General features: G+C 40.1%; 1 protein-coding gene across 17 annotated transcripts in view; it reads left to right on the top strand.

Moving 5' to 3' along the window:
- Nucleotides 1-313: 313 nt before the first annotated feature.
- ptprsa (protein tyrosine phosphatase receptor type Sa) overlaps nucleotides 314-11,351 on the top strand; it is a 163,830-nt gene continuing 152,792 nt past the window's right edge. For 12 of the 17 annotated variants that reach the window (XM_057325738.1, XM_057325750.1, XM_057325744.1 and 9 more), the window contains exon 1: nucleotides 314-557. The gene's annotated coding sequence lies outside the window, so the exon portion shown is untranslated. The remainder of the gene's footprint in view (nucleotides 558-11,351) is intronic. The other 5 variants (XM_057325752.1, XM_057325754.1, XM_057325749.1 and 2 more) reach the window with 1 other exon arrangement.

Here is an 11,351-nt window from a genome sequence, read left to right as displayed (position 1 = left end):
GTGTTTAGAATGAGATGTCGATTACCTACACTAAATTAAAATAAAACATTATTTGTGCCACAATGACATGAAAAAAATGGAAAAAAAGAAAAATCGCTTACAAACATAACAAAATAACTTTATGAAAAATAGAACTTCTTAATTCTTAATTTTTGGTGCTAAAATATTAGCTAGACTTGGAGGCGTGGCCACTTTCCTAGCGTCGCGAAATGTGGGAGGGCCCAAAAAGACTGGGTGGAGTCCGCGTGACAGAGCACAGGAGAGAGAGGGAGTGGGCGTGTCCATGACGTCACCCCAGCTCTCCTCCGCGCGCACGGCTGTGGTTTCTCCTGAGCGGAGAGACATCAGACGCGCCGAGCGAGACGCAGCGCTATCCGGGGGATTTAAACCGCTATTCACCGCTAACCACACCCGGAGCCCTCCATATCTGCTTGGATCTGCTTTCTCCTTGGATTATAACTATTATTCATTCTTTTAGATCACCAACGTGAAGATGTAAAGGGGGTTTTGCGCCTGCAGGAGACAGACGAACATAGGAGCGCGCTCGTTAAAACAAGGTACGAGCGATTAAATTTGTTGTCATTCACTTTCTGGTAGTCGACACACATTGTTGGCAACGGAATTAGCATTTTTCTCACTTCAAATGTAGTGCGGGATTATTTTTGGAGAGCGTTCAAACGCGTGGTGAAGGTGGTACCCTGTGCGCATTTTGCGCTCCGGACGCGGTTTTGCGCATTGGAAGCAAAGTCAGGTTTGGTCAGTTTTAAGACTTTTTAGAGGATTGTACGGTTTTATTTACAACGTTCAGTCCGTGGGACAGTCAGCCTGCCAGCGAAACCAACAACGCTTCTCGTGTAAAGTGAGAATTGATGCCGCCGTGCGCCGTGCCAGCCTTGCGTATCGCGTTTCGAGTGGCGAAACCAGATGCAAACGAGTCGGTAATGAAAGTGGACTCTTATTTGTTTCTGCGGATTTGTCAATGTACGCTTACATTGCCTGTGTCGGATGCGGGTATGCTGAATGCACGGCATTCTTTGAGCATCACCCTTAGCCAACGTTCAGGAGAGGCTGTTCCATACCCACCTGCTGGAAACTATGAGACGATGTATTGCTTGTTATTGCATTCGGGTTTATACAGTCTAAGTGTGTAGATTCATTGAGGATTTGGTAGTTACTTTCGAATGCTTGTGCCACCGTCTTTTGCGAAGTATGAATTTCTGTAAACTAACGCGCTTTCATTATATTTCAATATATGACTATTTTAATAATGCGTTTGTGCCATTAGTTTAGAAATTAGCACTTAGAAATCGATGTCTCTGTGATGTGGCGTTTAGAGATGATAAATGATGGAGCTCTGTCCGCACATGCACCTGTTATACCGTCTCACATCGACATCGTCTCAGATTGTGTCTAAACTTAAATTATATGAATTATAATCTTTAAACATAAAATGCAATAGGTGTGTTTTTTATTCACATCGATGCAGTAAGTGGACTGATTACTTAAACACGTTCAGATAAGAAGTGGATCAATATGGGTTTGTCATTGACCGATGAAGTTTTGCATTAAGTGTCTTGTAATCTTGAGTGTCTAAATCGCAGAAATATAGTAGGTTTTGGTGTGTGAGGATGAGTTGAATGCAGTGTTAATATTTCTTACGGGATATTTTGTTGTGATGTATAATTTTTCATAAAGGGTTTTTTTGCCCAGCCTAATGGATATGATGCTTCGGTTTGTGTGGTTTCCAGTGTGCTGTACATTGGAACTGTGCGTGTTCGCGTGCGCGCGCTGTGTGTTAGCATAAAAGAGGGCTTGACCATAAAATTGAAGCCACACCCACTTTATTGACAGACATCACTTGAGTGAAGTGAAGGGCACTACATTGTGTAAGAATATAATAGGTTTATTATCTGGAAGAAAACACAATCGTGTGCAACAATCCTTGTCTTTTTTCTTTCTATTTTTAGCTCTCTCTCTCTCTCTCTACCCTCACACACACAATTACAAAGATAAATAATTTAATTAAGTTTATACTGGCCATTAACCCAAGCCACTCCTATAGAAAACCGTTATATATGTCATCTCCTATATATACATTTATGCATTTGACAGATCCTTATCCTTAAAGCTTATAGTTTATTCAGTTCATACATTTGTATGACTTTCTTTCTTCTGCAGAACACAAAAGAAGATATTTTAAAGGACGTTGGTAACCAAACAGCTTTGGACCCCATTGTGTAAACTCAAAACTGAGACATTTCTCAAAATATATTTTTTTGTGTTGTAAGAAACAGCAGTCATATACAGGTTTACAACCACAATGGGGGGAATAAATGATGGTAAAAATGTGTATTTATGGGTGAACTGTTCCTTTAATTGCATTTTCGCCATTTCCATATTTATAAACACGTTCTCTCGCTTACCATCCAATCTTGTTTTTGCTGTGTTGTCTTTTCTTCCGTGTAGTTCATTTGGCTTCCCCGCAGGATGTTTCGGGCCTTGTTTAGATTGCAGGTCATTGCCAAAGGCTGTGAGAGAGGAATCAAGTGCACTTTTATTGTAAGTTGCTATTCACAGCACTCAGGCCTGGTTATGTAAACACTCGGCGCTGTCGGATGTTCAGAGGCTATGAATGCACTCGTCGGATTTGTCTTAGATTTCCAGCCAGTTCCCCGGCAGCGTTGGGATGAATACCTGTCATTCCTTATGTATGAAAACGCTTCTCGTTGCCGCATGAATGGACATTGTGTTATTTACGGGCATGTCCCCCAGGGTCCTCAGTCACTCTTGACGGATTGATCAGACCACTTGTATAAACAAAACTGGCTGTTAGTACGCTACTCAACTGCTACAGTAACATCCAAAAATGTAACTATATTAATACTGTAACTGAAGTAGTATGCATGCTGTAACGTCAAGAAAATCAGTTTACAAAAAAAATAATTGTATTTTATATGAAAGAATATTGTTATATTTGTTGAGTGTTTGGAGTGTTTAATTCAGCAAGAATTCACATGAGCCGGGAGCAACAGGAGACACGGCAAGCATCGCCTCGCTCGCATTCCGGCAACCCTTGTTTTGTAAAGACAGATCGAGGGCCGTCGCAGGAGCCCGGGGTGCTCGGGCTGATAAGGATGGGTGCTTTTCACGAGCTGTTTAAAAGCGACGCTTGCTTTCACGAATCCGTGACAGCGCCTGCTGTAAAATACACAGTTAATGACCAGGAAGTGAGGATTATGGGGCATGAAACAATGCACGCATCTGTACACGCAGACTACCCCCAGAGTTAGTTTACTCTCTCATTAGAGAGGATTGTGTAAATGGAATTTTGTTAGTGTTCTTCAGCAGCATTAATGGAGTTTATGTTTAGAGCCTTCTTCAGTATTTACTTTAGTATAATGTGTAGTATACTGTAGTTTAGTATAGTATATTACAGAGATTCTAGTAAATATTGTAGTTTACATTCATATTTACTATGGTAAGGTTCAAAACACTGTAGTATCTACAAATATGACTACAGTTTACTTTTGTAAATACTCTAGTGTACTATGGCATTTACTTATTTCACGTGGGCTGGTTTTGCGTGTTAGGTTTCCACATGGTTTGGTTGTCTGGGATTTTAATAGTTAACTCTTAAACGTAAGTGTGTAACTTGTCTGTTTGTGTTATTGAAATAAATGGTACAGACTGTTATGAGGAGAGATGTGCTAACCCTTCTTATTACACGGCTCATTTGAATGCTTGATTCTGTTTGGCCAGTCGCGACATTCTAAGGGTTGTTTTTTTCAAATAACAACCGCTCAAAACTAATAACACTCTGTAACCCGGATGCTGCAAATCATTTTGAGAGGGGCAGTTTAATATGACACAAAAATGAATTATAAATATGTCTTTTAATAACATACACGACATTATATTTACAAATGATTAAACCAATTTGCCTGTTCGTGACGTTTGAACGTCGTTTCTTACTTTAAAACCAAAACTAAACGGCTTTTCCTCGCGGAAGGTCTGCATTCGGTAAAAATGAGCTAATAAAATATTTTAAATTAAAATTTTATGTCCAGTTTTTTCTCATGTGGCAAGTAGCCGTGTAATAAGTGGGATAATGCACAAGCAACCGGCTGCCTGTACATTATCCCTTACAGAGCATCTTAGCAACTCTATAGCAATGCCCTTGCAACCACCCACAGAAAAGCAACCATATCCCAACAACCGCTCAAAACTGGCTGGCGAGTAACGACTGAGGTGCCCTTGAGCAAGGCACCTCACCCCTACTTGCTCCCTGGGCGCTCCAGTGATATCTGCCCACTGCTCCGGGCGTACGTGTGTTCACGACTTGCTGTGCGTGTGTTCACTACTCTCTGGATTGGGTTAAATGCAGAGGTCACATTTCGGGTATGGGTCACCAATATCTGACTGATAGGTCACTTTCACTTTCAAAACACCTTGGCAACTCCATAGCAAACCCTGGGCAACCATGCACACAATGCATCCAGTATAAAAATGCCCTGACAACCACCCAGAACACTGTAGCAACCACATAGCAACACCCACACAACCAATGCAACCAGTGTAGAAACTGTAAAAATTACCCAGAACACTGTAGCAACCCCATAGCAACGCCACCACAACCAATGCAACAAGTGTAGAAATACCGTAACATTTACCCGGAACACTGTAGCAACCACATAGCAACGCCCCCCAACCAATGCAACCAGTGTAGAAATACCGTAAAAATGACCCAGAACACTGTAGCAACCCCATAGCAACGCCCTGGCAACTAATGCAACCAGTGTAGAAATACCGTAACAATGACCCAGATCCCTGTAGCAAACCACTTAGCAACGCCCTGGCAACTAATGCAACCAGATAGAAATACCAAGACAACAATTAAGGAACATGTCAGCAAACACCCTAGCAACCAGTCAGAGCATCTTAGGGACCACATAGCAACACCTGGCATCATGAGAAAGCTGAAAACGAAGAAGGATTTTGTAGTCATATTTTTGGGTAGTATATTTTTTAATATTTTCTGAAGATTTGTTTCACAATTCTCACAGCTTGTGGGTAACATGACTTGTATTCTGGTATGAATTCTGAATATCTGTGTGCTGTAATGATCGTCTGAAAGGTGCAAATGTTTCTGCTTTTGTTCTTCATGAAGGATGTGTTTAAAACGGTTTCATTTAACCACGCTGACTAAATGATCCGAAATTATGGCTGATTAAAATGAATCATTCCTCAAATCTACCGAGGCAACAGACAGTATTTGAATGTTTGAGCAACAATTGGAAATGTTCGAGTGTCACTGCGTTAGATAACAAAACACCTAAGCAAGTGGCGTTTATTTCAAAAACACCTAAGGATTTGCTTTTCAAGTCAAATATTTTAGGAAAGGAAGCGTATTAGGCTTGAAAGTACACAAATATTCAATGTTTAAAATGAAGAAGATATTTTTGCCACTTTGTGGTTGTTAAATGTGTGTCGCATTGTCAGATGTGCTAGGATATCTGTGTGAACATGAAGTGACATCACACATCCTCTTAAAATCACCAAGATGCCAACGTTGCGTTCCAGATAACTCGTCATTTGGATTTTTACCACCTACTACTTGGAAATAACGTCTGGACTGCAAAAATGATTATTTCAATATCTAATGCGATGACAGAACATTTCATTCACAGAGAAACTGAGTATATAGTGTTAATGCAAAAATGTGCTTTTACATTGGTACAACCCGTCAGTAAATATTGCTCACCAGCTTTTTCCAGGAAAGCCTCATTGCTTCAGAGTCGGACAGTTTAATGGGTTTGATGTGTACGTGCACTAAAGCCCTGCAGGATACAGTGGGTGTGCATTAAAGATATATGGGCTTCGGTGTCACACAGAGATGGATAAAGAATGCTCTGCACCTCCGGGAGTAGAACAGCTTCAGGCGTATCCAGGTTGAGTTGTAGTTTAAGGGTCGGCACGACCAGGAAGGGAATAATTATCTTGGAAAAATGTGTCATCACTTTTCAAGCGGCTGGCTTGAAATTTTGTAGGTGGTTGGACTTGGAATCCTGGTAATGGCCAATTTGCATACTTATGCTGCAAGTACGTGCTCAACTGATGATGGTAAAGGATGTGCGTTTCAATGTGTTGTAAACGAGTGCACCAGAATTGGGACGTAATAATATTTTATAAAAGAGTAAATATGTGATCAGGGTTCTTTTTATACTCAAATACTGTAATATACATTAGTTTACTATATTCCCAGATACTATTATGTTTTTAACCTTACTATATATTTGAACCTTAGTATATACTATATTTATGTACTATTGTTAATTAAGCATACTACAGTATTTACTTCAGCTTCTTAATTTACTATAGTCATTACTACAGAGTATACAATAGTAATACTATACGGTAGTATATTTGCTTTAATATACTATTTAATACGGTTTACTGTAGTAATTAGAAAAGTTCACGCATTTTTTATATAATAACGTTTTTAGCATATTGCGATTTGAGACACGCTCTCAGTTTTGTGTACTCTATAGAATGCACATTATGCACATTTTAAAATGAGTGAATATACGATCAGACTTACAACGTTCATCTAGCTACATCTAAATCTGCGATCTGTGCCTTTTTTCGTTAAAGGTGATAAAGAAAAATAGCTTAAGGAACCTGCAATTTTATGTTTCAAACAGAGATGGCGATAAAGCGACAAATTTTGCAGTTTGCGGCTTCAAAGACGCATATAAATCTACATTCAATGTTATACAGAATTTAGAAATACACTGTATTTATAGGGTTGACCAGGGCCTGTGAGCAAACGCCTTAACAACGCCCAAGCAACGTTCCAGAAACACTCAGAAGCCCTCCTGAGGTCTTTATTTCTGTTATAGCAAACACAGTGACAAATATTGATGATGTTGTCTGAAAGACATCACGGCGTACAGCGGCAAGACACCGTGGGCTGTAGCTCTGACTGCTCACTGTATCAGTTTAATGTGTTTGTGACTCATCGCAAAGGTCAGATAGACACTGGGTCAGTAGGAGACAGATAGATGGATGATACCGTACCTCCCACAGGTCCGCGTCCACGCACACCATTTAGAAGGCGCCGATCGAGGGGGTAGGTTGCGGTACGCGGCCTGTCGGGTCATAAACCTTGAAGGTCACACGCATTTCATTTCTCCTCCCACCCGGTTGGCGTGCTGAGATCATTCTCGCGTCGAGGTCTTCTGAGGTTAATGCGTATGGACAAACAGAGGAAGGCGGCGTTCGCTCGTTCCTTTTCATCCGGTGAGGTTGTCGTCTGCAGTTTCCGTCTGCTGACATAATGTCTATGAATGATTCATCACTATCTCGAGCGGGCTCATGTTTAATTGAATGAAGGGAGATGGTCTGCGGCGAAGAACCAATGAGATTGGGGATAAAATAGACTCGGGATAGTGGCCTTGAACACTTTACGATAGACTCACTCTTTGCATCTATATTGGTCGGATCTGCAGTAATCGGTTTAGAACGCATGGGCCTGCCATATGGGACCTGCAGCTGGGCTTTTGTGATGGGAATATGAATATAAAGGCTTATGAATTCTCGCTGTTTTTACAGCACTGTAGGCATCAGAAGCCAAAGCTCTTTGAGAAACAAAGATTATGGAATAATAATTTGCGGTAATATGAACAGACATTAAATAATCCAACATTTTTTTTTATTTTGGGGGGAAATATGTTTATTTATCAATTCTGACAGACTAGCTTGCCCCTTTTGAGATTTACTTTTTAGTTTATTTTGCTAGAAAGCAAAACCACTTAAATCATAATTTCTTTCTTAAGTTTATGTCAATTTGTACCATTTCAACCTTGTTACACAAAGTAAATATAAAATAAACCATGTCATAGATTTAGCTTCAGCATAAAATAACGTTTCCTGGATGTTTTCTGGACGTTTTCTGGAGGTTTCCTCGAGGTTAAAAACGTTTTAACAGGTCGTTTGTTTGAAAACAAAACAAATTACATATTTTAAGACTTTCCGACTGTTTTCTGTCACTCTGTTTAAAGGAAGTGGCATGTGCGTTTGTGTCTCGTGGCAGAATGAGAGAGTATAACGGGATTGTCCAGCTTTGACGGGTGAGATGGAGCGGTTCTCCAGCCTTTGTGACTGACATCAGCTGTTATTGATCAGAAAGATTTGTGGCTCACGCCGCTCTACTCACTGTCATCTCGCCGTAATCCATTTCGCCAACGTCTGCGCTGGAAGTATCATAGCAGGCCACCTGGACACCTCGCATTCCCCGGCTCTATATTACACCTTTATCTGCTTAACCTAAGCCTAAGAAAATCTGTATTCACAGAGAAATTGAACAATTTTAGCTTTACATATTTTACCCATAATGCCTAGCATGCGATCTGGGATTTGTCCGGTGTTAGAGGACAGATCTCACAAAAACAATTTTTTCACTCAAAATCAAAGGATACCAATTGTATACATATGGCATCACAAATTGCTTGTTTTTCGCACTATTAAGATTTCTTAGCTTTTTAATAAACTACATATGACAAATTTATATATGACATTTAATTTTTTTCATATTTTAAAATTTTAATAATTATTTGTTAAATATATACAGTATATAGTACAGAGCTGAATTCAATAAAATACGTATATATGTATATTTTGCGTTATTGTTTACAAAATTGGCAGGAAATAGGATTTATTGTTATGGTAGTGATGTCATAAAACAGTTTCCTGGTCCTAAAAATATGCATTGTTTTTCTCAAAATATTATTCATATTAATATTTTTTCTTTTGATTTTAGACTGAAACGTGACCTGATGCGTTCTCGTAAGCTCACTACTCTTAAACATCTCTTAATGGCTTTAAAATTCATGAGTTGTTTTCTTGCACCTTGCGTTTTAAATGCTCTCCAGCTTCTCGTCGGTTTCCTGTTGTCTGTAATTCTTATTGCGCTTCTGTTTGCTCCGTTAGGTTCTTACTCTATTAACTGTAACAAGATTTTCTTCCTCCGCTTCTAATGGGCTAGCGAGCATACAAGTGTAGTTATGTACCTATCAGTCAAAGTTAAAGCCCAACCGAGATGTTTTCATTTCCTCGGAGCCGTGCTATTTCCTCTCTTTACGCTTTACTGCGTCTCTCTGGATTTATAGTTCGTCCGGTGACATTGATTACGGATTTTAGTAATTGTTTTTGCCGCGCTTTCATTAGCAAAAGGTATTTCCCCTCAGAGCCACTTTTCCAATCAGCCTCGGCCCGCGGTAGCACTAAAACCAAACAAATACCTCAAAACAAACAACAAAATATGGGAACTGTCAACGTAGACTGCCAGCTCGTTTGCATTTTAAGAATCACAGCGTTTTTTTGGTTTGTTTAATAGCTCTACGTTTTAGTTACACTTGGGATGTTTTAAAAAACGCTTTTCGGGTGTACGTGTTTGATGGAGGTTTAAGTGGAATGAGGGAGTATGTCGGGAGGAATGTGAGGAATTTGGCTGTCGGTTGGTTTCCCTGCTTCGCTAGTTCAGGTTGTGGTGTTTCAGAGAGATTTCCCAGGTGCCAGGTGGATGAAGGGTTGGGAGACGGCCAGCGTTTGCTGGGACAGTCAAGGACGTGTTGGCCAGACTTTAGACGTATTTTTGTTCGTTTTTGTTGATCAGTTTTACGGTCAACATGATCTTAGAATCGACCGATTTACATTCTTTATACATTCATAGTCTTATTGTGAGAAGTTTATTGAGTTTCAGTTGTAGCTTACATCACGTTTGATGAAGTCTGTGTTGTGAACTTAGCATTTTTGCGAAGTACATTGCTGCAACCTGAAATAATAATACATTTGACCTGAAATAGTATTTTGAATCGTTTACCTGAACAGCATTTGTTGGCTTTCTTGAGATGTCAAGAGCTTGAAAGTTCATGAGTGCATCACTCCAGAGAAAATAGCTCCTGTTTAAATCATGTGACAATGTGATTTTGTTAACTAACGGTACTGGTTAGCGTGTTGACAAAATGTTTATATGCTCTACTTGTAAGTCGCTTTGGATAAAAGCGTCTGCCAAATGAATAATTGTAAATGTTAACTGAAGGGAATCTGTAGCATACAGTATGAACAGATCGTATACTAGTAAAAGTTAGCGTATAAAAATATTAGCTGCGCTCGAAATGACGTTTTCATCAACTTAAAGGAGTAGTTCACTTCAAAATTTCACCCCATTCACTTCCCGTAGTAATTTTTATTCCTACTATGGAAAGTCAATTGGGGCTAATTTTGAAGTGAACTACTCCTTTAACTGCGATATGTAGGCCTGTCGCGATAGTCAACTTATCGACTTATCGCGCGATATATAAACTTGACGTCGCTAGTTTTTGGTGATGCAACATATCACCATTGTGTTTATATATGCGTTTGTTTGCATAAAAATGAATGACAGTAACATTTTATCCGATCATGCCCTGTGTCTGTGTGTCAAAAGCGGGGATCGCGCGCACACACACAATCACGCACGCACAGTCGCACACATGGCGCAGATAATCGACTATCGCAATTATTTCTGATGCAATTAATCGGCAAACAAAAAATTGCTAAAGCGACAGGCCTAGCGATATGGTTCATGTTTTTACCAAATCGAATTTTATTTTGAAATAAACAAAGCTAAGGTGCAAGGGATAGAAGTAGACGGTTTTACATTTATTGTGATTTTCTCCAATTAAACTAGTCTCTTATTGCTTTATGTCTGAGTTTGTTGCATTCTTTGTACGAAGCATATTTAGTATTTTCCTCAATGCCGTTTGCGAGGAAAATGTCACGCCTGACACCGCAGATGTTTTAATTGCCGCCAGAATCTGACTGAGTCGGTTTTGTTTCGCAGCTTCACAGGGCAGATGTGCACATTTTGCAAGTCGAGGTTCACTCAGCTTCATCCTCCTCTCCTCACATCTCCCTCGACTTCTCTTCTCTTTTAAGTCAGGCTTGTTAGCTCCCTCTTCGAGATCTGAAACGTTGTGTTTTAATGAACCCCGGGTTAGAAACTGTGAGGTCGGATGGTGCAGTGATTCAGGAAAGCAGATACTGTAACTCCACAAAATCTGCTCCTTCAAAGCCTCGTTCCTCAAACAATCTTAATTCAGCGATGCGTAAACACAGGCGTTAAGATGAAGGCGGATGAGTGGAGACTGTGGAGATGTTCAGGATTCGAGTGCGAAGCGTTTGTTGAGAGTCTCCGATGAAGTGCGCCGAACGGCCTGGTTTTGTGTTCCTCGCCTCTGCTGGTCTCCAGCTGCGAGCTCCTCTATAAAGCCACGTCCCATTGACGCTCTTAGCTCCCTGCTATCATTGTT

The sequence above is a fragment of the Triplophysa rosa genome, linkage group LG25 (genome assembly GCF_024868665.1).
Source record: "Triplophysa rosa linkage group LG25, Trosa_1v2, whole genome shotgun sequence".
NCBI classification, from domain to species: Eukaryota; Metazoa; Chordata; class Actinopteri; order Cypriniformes; family Nemacheilidae; genus Triplophysa; species Triplophysa rosa.
This window is presented reverse-complemented; position numbering and strand designations above follow the sequence as displayed.